The sequence below is a fragment of the Zootoca vivipara genome, chromosome 3 (assembly GCF_965207765.1).
Source record: "Zootoca vivipara chromosome 3, rZooViv2.hap1.1, whole genome shotgun sequence".
Lineage (NCBI taxonomy): Eukaryota > Metazoa > Chordata > Lepidosauria > Squamata > Lacertidae > Zootoca > Zootoca vivipara.
The window spans coordinates 103,764,237-103,782,742 of NC_142586.1; the positions used below are offsets into that span (position 1 = coordinate 103,764,237).

General features: G+C 45.0%; 1 protein-coding gene across 1 annotated transcript in view; it reads left to right on the forward strand.

The window, feature by feature from the left end:
* Nucleotides 1-4,984: 4,984 nt before the first annotated feature.
* The window catches only part of SLC8A1 (solute carrier family 8 member A1), a 290,864-nt gene continuing 277,342 nt past the window's right edge, over nt 4,985-18,506 (forward strand). The window contains exon 1 of the mRNA XM_088667389.1: nt 4,985-5,115. The gene's annotated coding sequence lies outside the window, so the exon portion shown is untranslated. The remainder of the gene's footprint in view (nt 5,116-18,506) is intronic.

Below are 18,506 nucleotides of genomic sequence, written 5' to 3' on the forward strand. Positions count from 1 at the left end.
CAACCTTTGAAACTTGCTTGTGTCTTGTGACCTTAGTATTAAGGGAATTTCTATAAATTATGCTCTCCAACATTGCATCCCTAATCTGGAGTCCGCCAGACATTTTGCCTCTTTTTTATATATAATTTTTATTGGTTTTATATAATAACACACACACAAAAACCCATACAGAACATATCCATCCACATTCTCTCCCTCCCTCCACCAGACACCTTCTGCCACAAGGGAATCCTGGACGATGAGAGTCGAATGTAGTCCATTTTATAGATGGGTTTGTCCTCACCCTCCCTCCCTTCCCCCAGAGCCTTCCCCTGCCACCAAGAGGCCCTAGGATGACAAGGAGAGATACGGGTTGGAGTTCCCCCAACTATTTATATATAATCCCATTACATTCTAAAAAAGAAAATAAAAATAAAAAAATAAAACACAAAAAGAAAAAAAACCAAGCAGTTAAAATATCTCATTTTCTAATCTCTTACTTTGTTAAACATTATTTTAGTGACTTCCTCAGACATTTTGAACTACAACTCCCACCTGCCCCATTAGTCTAAACCAGGCATGTCAAACCTGCGGCCCTCCAGATGTTTTGGACTACAATTCCCATCTTCCCCAACCACTGGTCCTGCTAGCTAGGGATCATGGGAGTTGTAGGCCAAAACATCTGGAGGGCCGCAGGTTTGACATGCCTGGTCTAAACCATCCGTAGGGAGGGGCACTGGGTTGGGGAAGGCTGGTTTATAGAGCTACAGGTGACAGACACCACAGGAAACCACTTCCTTTAAGCCCAGGTCTTCCCTAACCAAACATAAAGCAAGAGGACATTTTTTCAGATAAAAAGAAGGATTGGGGCCGTTATTTAGGCTTGAGTGTCCGCAGAGCAGCTGAAGTTTGTTTTCCTCACAATTTCACTGGCGGGAAACCACAGGCAGCAAGGAAATACACAGCTGCTACTAGTCTGTTTGCTTCAGAGCTCGACCCACTTGGGATTCCCAGCAACTGGTACCGGGGGGGGGGGGACCATGGCTCAGTGGAAAAGTATCTGCCTTGCAAGCAGAAGGTCCCAGGTTCAATCCTTGGCATCTCCAGTAGGGTTGGGAGAGACTCCTGCCTGGAATCCTGGAGAGTCGCTGCAAATCAGTCGTAGGTCATATTGAGCTAGATGGACCAAAGGTCTGACTCGGTATGAGGCAGTCTCCTCTGTTCCTGTGTTCCTAAAGTCATACTCCCTCCAACATTTGTGACATTTGTGTAGACATGGCTAATAACCATTGATAATCTAACCCTCCATGAAGAGCTCTGTCCTCTGGGCTGGTTTGAGGCAGAGGAATGGTGGGAGGAACCAGCTGGGGAAACACTAAGGAAAAAAGACTCAGAACCCAGGGAGTGGTAGTGGGACAATGTTGAGTGGGCAGAGGGAGAAGAGGGAAAAGACCGGGAAGAGGTAACAAGGCTTGGTGAGCTGGGAGATTTGGTGGCAGAGATAAGTCCAGAAGCAGAGGCAGAAGTTGAGGCAGGTGAGTGGGAGGCCAAGAGGCAGAGATGAGTCCGGCTGCTGAAGAGTCACAGGTGTCTCCCCCTCCTGCTGTAACAAGCTCCCCTCCATCCTGTACTCCCAGAACCAGAAGAGGCATGAAATGGGCAGAGCAGAGACAGGCTGCAGGCAGGCACAGTCTCCGATTGCTTGCAAGAAGCCCTGGAGAGGAGGAGACATAGACAGCTATGGGGAGGTGGGGACTTTTAGTATTGGCAACTGATTTCATGGAGAAGGTCCTACAGGGCATGAACTGCTGTGCTCATTAGGCCTGGAACTCAGCCAAGTCTGTGCCAGATTGTGTTTTTGCTAATAAAGAGTTTGGCGCCGCGGAGTCAGCCACTGGTCCATCTAGCTCAGAATTGTCCACTGGCAGCAACTCACAAAAGTCAAAAGTCTTGAGCACCTGTCACCTGCTATCGTATCCTGGAGCTTCTTGGAACTGCAACAGGGGCTGTTATGCAGAAGGTGGGCTTTGCCACTAAGGAATGTCCCCCTCACAGTGCCAGAGCTACCCCTTTCTTCAGATAGGGTAATAGGGTAAGGGGGAAAGGACGGTTAAGTCCAGTCAAATTTTACTATGGGATGCGGCGCTCGTCTCACTTTCAGGCTGAGGGAGCAGGCAGTTTTTCCAGGTCATGTGGCCAGCATGACTGAACCGCTTCTGGTGCAACGGGACACTTTGATGGAAGCCAGAGCACACAGAAACGCCATTTACCTTCCCGCCGCAACCGTACCTATTTATCTGCTTTCACTAGCGTGCTTTCGAACTGCTAGGTTGGCAAAAGCTGGGACAGAGCAACGGGAGCTCATTCCATGGCGCGGATTCAAACTGCTGACCTTACGATCAGCAAGCCCAAGAGGCTCAGTGGTTTAGACCACAGCACTACCTGTGTCTTCAGGTAACCTGGACCAGTATTGTTCAGATCCTTAGGTGCGAGTAGCAAAACCTTAAAACTGGTCCAGTAGCTAGAGCATTGTCCTCTTTGAAGCAGGACACTTGGTCAGCCCTACACTGGCCAAGAGATGGCAAAAATAAAGAGGGTGAGCTTATCAAGCATTTGGCAGGCCCAAATATACAGCTGAGTGGCTGTGGTTAATATGCCAGGTCACAAGCTGCGAAGGAAACCTGGCCTCCGCTATGCTGAATTCGTGCCTCCCCTTATTCCTTGTTGGTTTGTGGTGATTCCCTTTGCCTGTCTGCTGTTTCCAATGCCTTTACAGGTAGAGCTTTCCTTTGTATTGTTAAATTATCATAGTCTTTGAGATAGGGGCCCTGTGAAATGGGGGAAGGGGGGGTGCTAAACTGGCACACATGAGTTCTGTACAGGAATGGGGCAAGAATTCAATGCAGTTCATGTTTAGAGGTGAGCGCACCACAATTCGCACTTCTCTGAATTTTGCAGGGCCATTCTCCAACCAAGTAACGTGAGAATAAATGAACTAACGTAAAGTGGGGTGTGTGTGTGCACTTTTTAAAAATAATAATAATAATAATGTAGGCAGATCCATTATACTAGGGAGCACCGCTTTGCAAAAAATTATGTTGTTGTTGTTTAGTCATTAAGTCGTGTCCAACTCTTCGTGACCCCATGGATCATAGCACGCCAGGCACTCCTGTCTTGCACTGCCTCCCGCAGTTTGGTCAAACTCATGTTCGTAGCTTCGAGAACACTGTCCAACCATCTCGTCCTCTGTCATCCCCTTCTCCTAGCGCCCTCCATCTTTTCATTAGGGCTCTTTTCATTAGTTGGGACCATCTGTTAGGCCACAGACCTGGTGGAATTGCAAGCCCGGTGGAGGTGGCTGGAGGTGGGGACACATAGCGCGAGGCCTCTGAAAGCAATGGCAATGACAAGCTAATGAGATTTTTGGGCAAGCCTCAGATCGTAAGTCTGTGCATAAGAAAAGAGGTCATTCCTGCCCCCCCCTCAAACAAGACATTAATTATTAGCTAGGCGGGAAGACCTTCCAATGGTTGGTTTGTTTTGCCAACGGTGTCTCCAAATGCTTTCTGAGCTGGGGCTGGCTCACAGTAGTGATGTCATCAAAATCCATCCTTACCTGCTTTGGAATATAAATAGGTTGCACTAGAAATGCTTGGCTGTGTTGTTGTTGTTGTTGTTTAGTCGTTTAGTCGTGTCTGACTCTTCATGACCCCATGGACCAGAGCACGCCAGGCACTCCTGAATTCCACTGCCTCCTGCAGTTTGGTCAGACACATGTTGGTACCTTCAAGAACACTGTCCAAACATCTAATCTCTGTCATCTCCTTCTCTTAGTGCCCTCAATCTTTCCCAACATCAGGGTCTTTTCCAGGGAGTCTTCTCTTCTCATGAGGTGGCCAAAGTATTGGAGCCTCAGCTTCACGATCTGTCCTTCCAGTGAGCACTCCGGGCTGATTTCCTTAAGAATGGATAGGATTGATCTTCTTGCAGTCCATGGGACTCTCAAGAGTCTCCTCCAGCACCATAATTCAAAAGCATCAATTCTTCCGCCATCAGCCTTCTTTATGGTCCAGCTCTCACATTCAGCAAAATGGCAAACATATGTATATTGTGAGAAATTTGTCCCGAAATGCTAATGAATTTTCACGAGGACTTAAAAACATGCAAACTGATGCAAATATGTAGAGAAATGAACAAAAGAATGGGAAAATGAGAAAGCGAGAGAAACCGAAATTGACAGATTTCGCCCCTCCCTGGCTCAATAGTAATGACAGCAGCAGCGCCTCCTCCTAAACCAGGATTGTTACTAAAATGGGATCTGCTTGGCTCCCCTTCCCTTCTGTCTTTCTTGGCTCTCCACAAAAATGTGACTCTTAACCTTCCATCCTTGCAGACATGATGTATATTGTCTTGAAACCGTTCCAAGTGACCTAACAAACAAAACCCTTGACCTCTAAGGAAAGTATTCCTTTTTAAAGTGGGGGGAAAGGTATTCTTAGAGATGAACCGCTGGGAACCTTTTGAAAGGGAAGGGATTTTGTGTGTGTGTGCGCGCGGGGGGGGGTGTATTTCTTTTCCACGTATACTTAGTGGGATTACTCTACAAATATTTTGAAAAGAAGCAGCCAAACGGTCGGGAGATACACTAGAGATTGAAGCCATTTTAAGCCCGGTGCGAGCCTAAGCATCAATTTTTCATGGTTGCATATACTAGTCTCAAATGATTTGTTCCAGCAAGCCACAAAAAGGAATATGTTGTCTTCCAGTTGATTTGGGGAGGGGGTAAAGGCAAAAAGGGGAGGCTTTGTGGCACGGGCTAAAGGTTGCAAAAGGTGGCGGAGAGAAAGGGTTGGCACTTTTAAAATTATATATATATCGTTTACGTGTCGGGTGAAGCCTAAAGCTGCCAGATAGCTTCTTTTCGACAGCTTGGAGTTACTGTTGGGAACAGATCCATGTATGGAAGCGAAAGCAGAAAAGCAGAGATAAGCCGCTATCCAGCTATGCAAACCATGTTTAGAGACACTTAAAGGACAAGCATCCAAACTTCTTTCTTTCTGGTAAATGCAGAGGAGCTATCATATGAAGTTCTCGCTCCACACAGCCAGAAACAGAGGTGCTGAGACTTGACAGGCGGTAAGTGCAGGAGTGGGGGTTGGGGAGGAGAAAAAGGCTTGTTTGCATGACTTTCTGCGAGGAATTCCCAGACGAGCAGCTTTTGCACTAGAGGCTTTTCATGTGTTTCGTAAGAGAGAGAGAGAGAGGATTTGGCGGAGGTCTCTGAAGGAATGGCATGGAGCAGAGCCGCTTACCCAAGAGGCAGAGAAACTTTCCCATGGAGGGACCAGGAAAGCAGCAAAACTTGGAGAGGAGGAGGGGGAGAGATATGCAGAATAGTATTTATATAACGGGTTCCTCTTTGTTGGGATTTGCGAATCGTCTCATTTGAACTCAATGCATAAGCCTGCCATTGTGCCGTCTTTCCGCGCATCTGTGTGTTTACTGCACACAAATATGAGCATCTGGAGGTGGAGAATGTGCGTTGCTTTCATGTTTGACGGCGTGTCTGCCTGAATGCTGTGCGCTGCTGAGCCACGGGGTTGTAGGGAGAGCTTTTCGTAAACAACGGTGTTTCTCTTGGCAATCCAGGGCCCATTTTTAAAAAACGCAGATCAGTTGATTGCATCCCGCTCAAAGATCTCAATGCGGCTTTAATTGACAATGGCATGTTGTGAAAGACGCGGTCTCTTCAAAGCAGCAGCACTCACCCCGTTGTTGCTCTTTTTCCATCCGAGGCAGGAGTAGCAGGGGAGGGCTTGCTGCCCTCCAGATGTTGTTGGACTCATCAGCCCCAGCCAGCATGGATGAGGATCGAGGATGATGGGAGTTTTACTCTGTCAACATCTGGAGGGCGACAAGTTCCCCATCTCTGATTGAAGGGAAGATTTCGGGAGTGTGTGGGCATCACAGGGAATGGTTCTCCCTAAAGCCAAGCCATATGTTGCTAGACTGAAAGGAAAGGGACATCAGTCAAGCTAATATGTAATCATTTTCCCACAGAAAACCTGCCCTTTAAAAATCAAAGTTACAGCAAGTAGTTTGTGTTTTAGATCTTTGGAAATAAGTTATCTTTGACGAAAGTTGTGTTTGCATGGGTATAAGCTTCCAACTTTTGAAAAGGTGAAATCAGCATGCAAGAGGCAGCTCGGGTTCTTCCTGGTTTTGGACATGGGTATACAAAACCATGTGGCGAAATTAGGAAAACCGATTCCTTTTGGGAATATCTACTGTAGAGGCGTGGGGGCAGTCATAAATTGTGGTAACAATTCCTTTCTAAATTTCTTTCCTTTTACAGCAGAAATGAGAGATTGTCCTGTTTTGTTCCTCAAGTTTCTGTTTCCATTTTTAAAAATTTTGTTGATGAGTTTCTAATGCTCCAAACCAGGGGTCCCCAAACTAATGCCCGGGGGCCGGATGTGGCACAATCACCTTCTAAATCCGGCCCACGGATGGTTCGGGAATCAGCATGTTTTTACATGAGTAGAATGTGTCCTTTTATTTAAAATGCATCTCTGGGTTATTTGTGGGCCATAGGAATTCATTCATATTTTTTTTCAAAATATAGTCCGGCCCCCCACAAGGTCTGAGGGACAGTGAAAAGGTTTGCAGACCCCTGCTCCAAACTATTAGAGTTTCTGAATGGCTGGAAGATTTTTTTTTTAATCAACTAGTCATTTAAATATATTATAAAGGGGTGTGTGTGTGTGTGTTTTTCAAAGCTTATGGGCCATAAGGGACTTCTATGTGTGCAGTTGAATTTCCTCTTCCTCTCCAGCCCCACATGTCCTCAAAATCAGCTCTGAAGGGTTGGGAGCTCAAGGTCACCCAATGAGCTTCATGGCTGAGTGGGGATTCGAAGCCTAGTTCAACCCTCCAAACCATTACAGTCCTGTAACAGGACTATACCACAGTCATCTACAGTGCCTCCGAATCAGCTCTCACATCCAGATTTCTGTTTGAGGTTTAAAGCAGGCTTCCTGTGTGACCTTTTCCCTAATACTGTTTTTCAAATTCCCTCTGAATTATCTGCAACAGAACTGTGTCATTTAGTTGCATGAATATTTAATACTGAACACATTTGCAGTAAACCTAAGAAATACTTGTGAAGCTCTGACAGGTATTTTTCTGCAAAACATCTTCATGTATATATATGTTTCCCCTTGCTTGAACCATTTCTTTTAAGCATCCCTAAATCATAGGCATATATTTAAACTACCTGTTTCACATATCCCTCAGAGACTCATGTTTACACTCAATTTGAATACCGTTTGTTCAACTCAGGCTTACCATTATGTGCAAGCCAGGCTGGTTAAGTGAAGGTGACAATTTCTAAACGATGGAGCAGCCAAATGCACCTAGAAATGTAAACTTAACTCTGAATGCTGCTAACGACTATAAGTATATCATGCAGGAGTTTGGTTTGCTTAGGAAAGCCAGCAGGAAGCGGTCCAAAAAGCGGCAATATTTCTGAACAATGCAGGCAATGAAACTGTCTCATTATTTAACTGCCGGCCTCAGTTGGAATGAACTTGATAACTCAATGGCTCCATGATGCCAGGGCTGAATGAGATTTATGAAAGGTACAAGCATCAAACTGTGGATAAAACATTTTTCAACTTACTTGACCTCTCAGTAAGCTAAAGTCAAAATAAAGGAAGACATGAGCGATACCAATGTGAGTGCGAGTAAAGATCATGATGAAACACCGAATACCTTGAGAAGACATACTATTCTAGATCCCCAACCCAGTGTCCTCAAGATGTTTCAGACTACAACTTGCATCAGCACAACCAGCCTGGGTAGAACTGGTCGGAGTTGTAGTCCAAAGAATCTGGGTGGCGCCACGTTTGGGAAGGCTAGACTAGAGTGAGAGAGCCTCCTCAAATACTTATTGAAAACTACTAAAACCCAATGCCAGCCCTATCATTAGGCAGAGGGAGGCAGCTGCCTCAGGCAGCAGGTTTTAGGTGTCATGAAAGGGCAATGAATTGTTACTTAACTCTGTATTGTGTTTTTTTTTTACTGGCAGGGATGAGGAAATGCACTTGTGGGATTTTCTGCCACGATCACTGAATGTATTTTGACTTTGGAGATGGGTAGTATTTACAGTCCCACGTCAGGGCAGCAAACCAACTTGAGCTGGGGGTGCTATGACAATATGGGTGGTTATGACAATATAGACTGTTTCAACGGTATGGTTCCAAAGTATAGATCTAGTTTACTGTTTTGTAACAGATGTCATAAAGGGAAATATTGGCAGACTGTATACCTCTAAGTATTTGGATGTCTTTGAGAAGGTCAAATGTTTGCTTATTTATTTTTTTGGGGGGGGGGCTTTATGCCCATGGGCATAGCCAAGGGGAGCATGGGGGACAGCTGCCCCCCTAAATCAAGTAAATAAAAAAAATACTTAACTAACTGAGGTTCTGCCTCCTTAACATGAAACCTGCCCCCCATAAATCCTGACTGCGCCCATGTTTATACCCCACCTCTCTTTTAAAATGTCCGAGTTCCCTTGGAACAACCATTAAAACAATAAAGTACAGGAAAGCTACAAACTAAAGCTGTAAGAGGATATGAGAGGCAACAGCTAATATTTCAAGGAAATAAAAATGTTCAACAATTCGGCAGGCCAAACGCCTGCCTAAAGTAGGAAGCCTTCTTCTTTGGCGATCACTCGTAGCCGAGTAAGATTGTCTTCCATAAACATGGTTTTAACAATGGGTCCGTAAGTGACTGTGGAGGTCAATTCTGGATCCACACGTCCTTCCACAGTGGGGACATTGGTTTCCAGGCGGAAGTTGATCACGGTGTGGATTTGCCAAGCGTGCCTTCCTCTTAGCACGTTTCTCCCTTGCGTCCTGAGATCGAGTTTCTTGAAAGCCCATGACACCTTTGATAAAGGCTATTCTCCAACTGGAGCGCTCACAGGCCAGGGTTTCCCAGTTGTCAGTGTTTATACTACATTTTTTTAGATTTGCCTTGAGACAGTCTTTAAACCTCTTTTGTTGACCACCAGCATTACACTTTCCATTTTTAAGTTCGGAATAGAGTAGTTGCTTTGGAAGGCAATCATCAGGCATCCGCACAACATGACCAGTCCAACGAATGGGCTGGTGGAAGGGCAAGGAAGGTGACGTTTGGTAGGAAGGGAGATCCAGAGTCATCAGAAATGATCTATTCCACATTCCAACCAATCACAACCAAGATATTGTTTAGTATCGCTAGTGGACTGTCTGTGCTGCTCATCTGATCTCTCAATAACGGAGTCTCTGCTGTTTACCTAGAGCAGGCATGGGCAACCTTGGCTCTCCAGATGTTTTGGAACTACAACTCCCATGATCCCTGACCACTGGCCCTGTTAGCTAGGGATCATGGGAGTTGTAGTTCCAAAACATCTGGAGAGCCAAGGTTGCCTATGCCTGACCTAGAGGGTGAGCGGAGAAACAGCAGGGAGATTGCCATGGTGCGATGTATGTGTGGTCTGTGAAAAAGAGGATATACTTGGGAAGAGGGGAAAGGAGAGATGTATGAAATGTATGAGTCTGTGTGGTATGTGTGAGAGAGAAAGAAGCATGTGTGTCTGCAGTCTCTATGTGTGTGATGAGTATGTGTGTACATTTCGGGTGACCCCCTTGTTTATTATTTCCTGGTACCACTCCTCATTGTTACTAGACAGCGACAGCCTCTTTGTGTGAGGTAGGGGGCGGGGGGGGGGGAGAATCCCAGAGGGAGCAGTGAGGACTTTGCCCTTTCTCTAATTTTGTGTTATTCCATGCTTGCAATGGCAGCCATGTTGTTTTGCTAGGCCCTCTCAGCAGCCATCCTGCCCCAAATAAAACAGAATATCCGTCAGGAGCATGTAGCAAGGGGTGTAGCAGGAGGAGCATGTAGCAAGGGGTGTAGCAGAAACTGGCATGGGCTGCTGTTCCAGATCAGAAGTGTGGGATGGCATTTCAACAATGACAAATTCATGTGGGTGCTGCTTGCCTGCACAAGCAGCCCATTAACTGGAAGCACCCAGAGAAAGGAGCTCAAAGTCGGTTTTCGAATGCCTTATGCAGGCATGGGCAAACTTGGCCCTCCAGATGTTTTCGGACTACAGTTCCCATCATCCCTAGCTAACAGGACCAGTGGTCAGGGATGATGGGAGTTGTAGTCCCAAAACATCTGGAGGGCCGAGTTTGCCTATGCCTGGCCTTATGCAACAATGTTGACTGGGGCTGATGGGAGTTGTAGTCCAATAACACCTGAAGGGCACCGCATTGGCTACCCCGTAGACTGATCTACATTGCCCCAATGAGTGATTAAGAGGAGGCCATCTATGGCTTCTTACAGCACCCACCACACAGTCAAATTACTCCTCGTTATTTCGGGAGCCTTTTCCTTTGCAGCTAATTCATATCTTGCCAGCGTTTGAGATTCCTTCCATGTGATGTGACTCAGCCTCACTGGGAGTGTGTGCCTTGCCCAAGGAATAAGGAAACCTCCTGAATATAGGGAATTAATCACAGGTGACATCACTCCATATCACTTATGGCCTTTCTAGGAAGTTATTGTTTCTTTCTTTGGAAACACTGCTTTTTGGCGTATGCTTGTTTAGGGAAGTTTTTAATATTTAATGCTGTATTGTTTTTAATACTTGATTGGGAGCTGCCCAGAGTGTCTGGGGAAACTCAGCCAGATGGACGGGGTATAACTAATAAATTATTATCATTATTATTTTTAAAAAATCCTTCCAGTAGCACCTTAGAGACCAACTAAGTTTGTCATAGTTTGTACTATGTACCAAGGCTGTCCTTTCTTTATACTGCATCACCATCCTCAGGCCTGATAATGAAGCTGGCTTGGCATGCTTCTGGAGGGAGGAAACAGAAAAATGCATATATATAGGTAAAGGTAAACGTAAAGGTAAAGGGACCCCTGACCATTAGGTCCAGTCGTGACCGACTCTGGGGTTGCGCACTCATCTCGCATTATTGGCCGAGGGAGCCGGCGTATAGCTTCCAGGTCATGTGGCCAGCATGACAAAGCCGCTTCTGGCGAACCAGAGCAGCACACAGAAACGCCGTTTACCTTCCCGCTGTAGCGGTTCCTATTTATCTACTTGCATTTTGACGTGCTTTCGAACTGCTAGGTTGGCAGGAGCTGGGGCCGAGCAATGGGAGCTCACCCCATCACAGGGATTCGAACCGCTGACCTTCTGATCAGCAAGCCCTAGGCTCAGTGGTTTAACCCACAGCGCCACCTGGGTCCCCAGGTGTATGTATGTATATATGTATATATATATATATATATATATATATATATATATATATATATGTGTGTGTGTATATATATATATATATATATATATATATATATATATATACACACACACACACACACACACTGTGTGTGTGTGTGTATATATATATATATATATATATATATATATATATATATATATACACACTGTATGTGTATGTATGTGTGTGTGTGTGTGTATATATATATATATATATATATATATATATATATATATATATATATATATACACACACATATTTAAAAGATGACCCCCGATTTTTAACATAATTTTTTTTAAAAAAAAATCATCGTCTTATACACGGATAGTGCACTGTGGGGACGGGCGATTGGTTGCTGCCGCAAGCAGGAGATAGTCATCGGCAATCGGGCAGGTGATTTGTGGCTGTGGCAAGGCTGTTATCAATTGGCTGCCGCTGCAGTGGGCAATTAGCGGGTGCTGGTGGCGACCTGTCAGAGGATTGGTGGCTTTGGCAACACCTGATATTGTCTGCGGTTGTCTGGTGGGTGAGCGATTTTCAGCAATCCCCCCCCCCCCAAAAAAAGATTAACACCTCTTTGCAATCTCCCCCCATGTTCTTAATTTGGAGTCCCAAATTAATATATATGGCATAGCTGCCAAATTTTCCCTTTTCTTGCGAGGAAGCCTATTCAGCATAAGGGAAAATCCCTTTAAAAAAGGGATAACTTGGCAGCTATGATATATGGGGACGTGTTATACAAGGGGAAAATACAGTATAGTGTCTTGCTCTCTTCTGCCTTGGTCAGACCACACCTGGAGTTATTGTGTCAAATTCTGGGTGACAGGAAACATGTGCAGAGGAGAGGGTCAGGGGGACTCCCTACAGGGAGCCTTTCCCAGTCATCCTGACCAGCACTTCGCCCAGCAATAGCGTCAGCAGCGGGTCAGAAGGGAGAGAGGAGGACTGGAGCGTTATGGAGGGAGGGCTCTGAGATGTTGCTGAGCCCTTGCACCTTGCACCGACTCAGACAGCCAGTAGAGGAAGGAAGGTTCAGCGATGCAGCGAAGTCCCAGCAACGTCCCAGCCAACAAAGGGAAGATGGGACGCAGCCCCTTCCAGCACCCGATTTGAGGCGTGCACCCAGACGTAGGGCAAAGGGGTTTTGGGGTCCCCAAGCTCTTACAAAACTCTCAAAGACAGAGCCGACTGGAGCTGGGAGCTCTTATGTTGGACCAGAAACCGGAAGGCGGTATTGCCGGATTCTGGGAGCGACTAGGCAGTCATGTTTTCTTATGCCTCTGCACTGTAAATAGTATGCACAATAAAACTCACAAAGACAGAGCCGACTGGAGCGTCTTTACTCGGGAGTAGCTGCAACAATCTAGCTCAGTATTGTACACAGGGTCTGGAGGTGGCTTTCAGGTCAGAGTCTTTGCCAGTCACATCTGGAGACTGAACCTGAGGACCGTTTGCAAGCAGAGCATGTGCTCGACCACTGAACCTCAGCTCTTCCCAAACACCAGCAATTGTGTGATTGACCTACTTTGCACTGTTTCAGGTGACTGGTGGAGACCTGGCTTTTTGAAAAGGCCTTTGGTTGAATGATCTTTTGCTGGCTTGGTTTAGTGTTTAGACAGCTGTTCTGTACTTCCATTTCCCCCCTCCTGTGTGGGCATGAAAATTGATTCTCATTGTTCATGTTTATATTTTGATTTTTGCAATTGGGTTTAATTTGGGGGCGGCTGTCTGTTTTTATACTTCGGATCTGTTGGCTGTCTTGCATTCCTTTGGGAATATAGGCAGGGAATAATGTGGTGGTTTTTTTAATTTAAAAAATAAATAAAATAAATGTGGTCCTTGTAACTGGGGTCTACTGTTTTACTTGGATTCATTGGCTTAAGGTAAAATAAATTAATATGCCAGCAGGCAGATCTCTCCTTCAGTCTACAAATATTGACAGTGACATATGTACAAAGATCCATTGGAGTTTACGATAAGACATTTTCTGCCGCTTGGCTTTACTGAGGCATGGGAAAGCACACAGGGAAGGTAAATGCCAGAAACAAAATCTATGTTTATATTTCTGATACGAAGCAGATTCTCTTTTGTGAGAGAGCTTGAATACAGCATGTGGTTTTCATCTGAATGCTTTTACCAATGGCACCCACAGAAGCAGCAAACTGCATTGTTCTGGAAATCAAAGGGAAGGGAACCTCACTGAGTGTACTGGAAGATGAGTATAGAATTTATAATTATAAATTTCAGAGTTGGAAGGAACTCTGAGGGTCATCTAGTCCAACCCCCTGCAATGCTGGGATCTTAACTAAGGCGTCTGTTATAGATGACCATCCAAACTCTGCTTCAAAACATCCAATGAAGGAGAACCCACAACCTCTCGAGGGAGTCCATACTGTTGAATGGTTCTTAACGTCTGAAAGTTCTTACTGGTGTTTAGTTGAAATCTCCTTTATTGTAACTTAAAGCCATTGGTTCAGGTCTTACATGCTGGAGCAGGAGAAAACAAGCTTGTTCCATGTTCCATGTGACAGCCCTTGAGATATCTGAATATATCTCCTCTTTCCCATGTTAAACATACCCAACTCTCTCAACTGTTCCTCAAAAGCCTTAATTTCCAGACCCTTGATCATCTTGGTTACTCTCTGTCAGGGGATTGTTGCAGTGGAGAGGGAGACACCTGTGACTCTTCACCAGCCTGACACCTCCCTGCCTCTTAACCTCTCTCCTCTCACCTGCCTGCTTCAGCTTCTGCCTCTGATTCTGTTCTTCTGTCTGCCACGGACCCTCCCATCTCACTAAGCCCTGTTACCTCTTCAGCTTCTGACACCCCCTCTTCCCAGTCTTCTCCCTCTGACCACTCATTCTTGTCCCACCACCACTCCCTGGGCTCTGAGCCTCCCTGAGCCTCTGAGCCTCCCCTTAGGAGGAATGGTGGAGACCGCCTCCCCAGCCTGACCCTTCCAGAGAAGGAGAAGAAGACAGTTCAGAATTACAACAGGGGTTGAGGAAGGTCACAACTCGGAGGCAGATGAGGGGAAGAGCTGGGAAATAATGGGAGGGGAGGAGGAGGAGGAGGAGGAGGAGGAGGAGGAGGAGGAGGAGGAGGAAGAAGAAGAAGAAGAAGAAGAAGAAGAAGAAGAAGAAGAAGAAGAAGAAGAAGAAGGGACATTTGACGGACTCAGTGTCTTTAGAAAGCATTCCAGACCCCCTCCCCCTCCCAGAACCTGGCCGGCATTGAAAAGTAGGAGAGCAGAGAGCTCAGAGGCAGAGGCACATCTCAGCACCCGTAGTGATGACACATAATGAGAGGGGGTGGAGACTCACTTGGAGCAACGCTATTATTCCGAGAGGCCTCATTCCCAAGCCTCTCTCTATGAGTATTGAATAAACGCAGATGGTAAGGACTTTTCCTTGTCTTGTCCGTTCCTGGCAACCTGCCGTGGGGGGTTGGTTCCTCTGCTGCCTGACACCATGACAAATGATGAGCTGACTCAGTTCCTTCCTATTGTGAAGGAATACTGGGACTGGTTCAGGTGGCTGGATTATTGGATTATTTTAATTCAAATGTATACAGAGAAGTGTGATGTGTTACTAATGACACTATCCATTCACAAGTCAGATATCCGCATGCAGAGGGATTGGCATTTGGTGCGTGTCCCGATCCACTTTTCCTTTGGTGCCTTGCATGCCCCAATGCAGGAACATAAAACCACCTGCACCTCTGATAACCTAATCCCAGCCAACCTTCACTCTCACCCACTGACTGTTAAATGACTCTAGAGCTGAAGGAGGAACATTGTACAGCTCTACTAATCCCACTGTGTACTAGTGATTGCATGTGTTAGTAGTTTTTGTCATTATTCAACTATCCATAATTTTATTGTAGAAATGACCAGGCATTTATTACCAAATGCACCTAAAATACCATTACTGGGTTATTTTCAAGGCTTGGTTTCAGAGACAGATCAGGCAATGGTCTCCAATTTGGTGGCAGCAGTAAAAAATAATTATTACTAAAGTGTGGAAGAATAGTTCGGTGCCATCAATTCTAGAATGGCTGGGAAAGTTTTGGAATATAATGATATTAACGAAACTTGAATACTTCATTAGAGGAAAAAGAGGACAAACAGATTCCTAGAACAATGGGTTATTTTTATTTTTGTTTTAGAACGATAAAGGACGTGAAGATATATAGCCACATAATTTATTTACAGTGCTGTAAAAAATGTAATATTTAATTTATTACATTGATTTATTAATAATGTAATATATAGCTTTATTCAATAATGTTTATTGTGTGGAGGGGGGAACAATGTAAATCCATAACTCATAACTGGCAACATCCCAGTTCATCTGCTGTAGTCAATAAAGTTTTGCCGTTAAAAAACAAACAAACCTGCCCAAACTTGCTTGTGACTGGTGATGAAGTGATGAGTTGCTGTTTTCATTATTGAGTGTGTTTCCTCCTTTACTGACACTGGAATTTGTTAATGGTTTCATGGCGATGTTATTCTTGTCATCATTATATAGTTCAATCACTACTGGAGTCAACAAAAATACTAATTATAACTGGAATCCTCTGAAAATGCTGGAGGTGATGGAAATTTCTAACAAAGCAACTTGCAGGCTGAAAGGTATTTTTATTGTTGCAAAACAGGGAGTTTATAATGTAGCGAAATCCTAAAATCATACCTTTAAAAAAAAAAAGAAACCCAAACTTTTGGTTGGCTCCAAAGGTGGAAGGGGGAGACTATTTTCACTGTTTCCCTGTCTTCCTTCAGGCCCCTGCCCTAGATGCTCAGAAGGAAGGACCCTCTAGAATAGCAGTTGAGGTGGTGCATGAGGTGGCAGAAGAGATGGGGAATTGGTGGGACCTTTTCCACTGGCCATTGAGCAAAAGAAATATATACGATACACAGTGGAAACTCTCCTCCCTTGCCATATTTAGAGATTTACCATCTCTAAATCTGCTTTAGAGACTTGAGAGAACTCCAGAGCAGATTCCCTTAGGTGCAAGAGGTACATAGAGAGAGGGAAGAGAAAGAAGAGCTCTTAAGTTCCCGCAAACGGACATCATTCCACTTGTCCAACACTTGCCTTCAACCCTTAATATATACCAAATGTGCATGTCTATAATTGAATAGTATTGATTATACAGCACTATATTTAACTAGCTAAGGACCTATCCATCTGTGGTGTGATGAGAAAGTGGATTCTGTGCCTAGTAAGTACTGCAATTGGAGATATATAAACTGCCCAATATGTGCTTCTATAGAAGGAGAGTCTGTTCTCTGCAGATGCATAAGAGCTAGATTCTTACGCCTTGTTTGCAAGACGGTTCTACTCAGAATATTATTTACTGTTGCTGCAATACACACAACTGTGAACTCTATTTCCCACTCTTCACAAGACCAGTTTGGAGGAAGAAGCGATACTTGTTCATCAAGCACTCAGCATAATTAAAGCTACTTGAAGCTGTTGGGTGAGGATATTGATCTGCTTCATGCAGTTTAGTTAGGTGGCTTGCTATCTGACTCTCCTTTGGCAACGGCATGCGTGGGATTGGGAAAATAAAATAAACTGCAGCACAGTCCTATACCCAGTGCTTTTTTTCTGGGGGTATGCAGGGGTACGCATACCCCTAAACGTTTTGTGGATCTAAGCTTGGCCTCATTGAGGGGCAGTATTTCAATATGAGTAGGAAAATGAGAGTACCCCTAAAGATTTTTTTAAAAGAAAAAAAAAGCACTGCCTATACCTGTCTGTTGTCTTTGTCCATGGAGTTTTCTTGGCAGGGATACTGGAGTGGCTTGCCAGTTCCTTCTCCAGGTCAGATCAAACCTATCCATTCCAGGAAGATCAAACCTATCTCCAGGAAGATCAAACCTATCCATTCTGAAGGAAATCAGCCCTGTGTGCTCACTGGAAGGACAGATCCTGAAGCTGAGGCTCCAATACTTTGGCCACCTCATGAGAAGAGAAGACTCCCTGGAAAAGACCCTGATGTTTGGGAAAGATTGAGGGCACAAGGAGAAGGGGACGACAGAGAATGACCAAACTGCGGGAGGCAGTGCAAGACAGGAGTGCCTGGCGTGCTCTGGTCCATGGGCTCACGAAGAGTCGGGCACGACTAAACAACAACAACAACATACCTGTCTAATTATTACCAGTAAGCCTGGGTTTGATGGGACTTACCAATCTCAGTCTCTCATTCTACCAAGCAACTTGCATTTACGTTATTTACATATATACATTAGAAATGGAATAGAAAAGGGGGGGGGACGACGCATAAACATTAGCATTCCATACAATATAGAAATATTAAACTATCCCCTCCACTAGTGACATCAAGTGAGTTTGTGTGCTTTTCATTGTTGGACAAGGAAAATCATGTTACTTGGCGTGTTTCTCTGTTTGTACTGGTTGCCAGGAAATTAAGAGCCAAATTTGTGGCTCAACTCTTCCCCCCACCCCCAAGCGAGGGCTTATAGCTAAACAGATAAAACTGCTACTACTTCAATCCCTGCCCACTAACCAGCAAAGGAAAATAAAAACTTGAACCCTGACACTCCCCTCCCCAACCCAGTAATCCGTAGCCCAGAAGAGTCAGCATGTCAACCTGACTTTCTGTTTCTTTCTTTGCCTTTTTGATTTTCACTTCCCACTCCACCCAGAAGTCAAAGCAAGCTGCTGTAAATCAGTGGAAAGAGCAGGGAATCAAAGCAGGAAGAGATGGCAAAAGTTTTGCCTGCCCTGCAGTTGTTTCTGGCTGCTCCTCCTCTCCTGTTTCTGCTGAGGGTCTACAGAAAAGCATCCAGATATTACTGTATTACAACTACTAATACTTCTGCTGTGGCTGCAAGTGGGGCCTGCAACAAAACGTTGCAACACGCAATACTCCTGCTCAGGGCACCAGCCAATAAACCATGTCCTCTTCCCTTCCATTCACCACTTCTATCAGTTCTTATGGTCTCTCCTTCAGTATAGTCCCATTATCCCATGCTCACTGGGCGTGCTCCACCCCCACTGGGCTGTTTTCAGGGGAGGGGTCCCTCTCCCCGTTGTGGATTTTGTACTTCTGTAAATGTTGGGGTTCCCCCAGACCTCCTGAAACCTCCTCCAAGTGTTTGGGTGCTGCTGTTTTTTCCTTTTTAAAAAACATGATTTCTATTCAATTT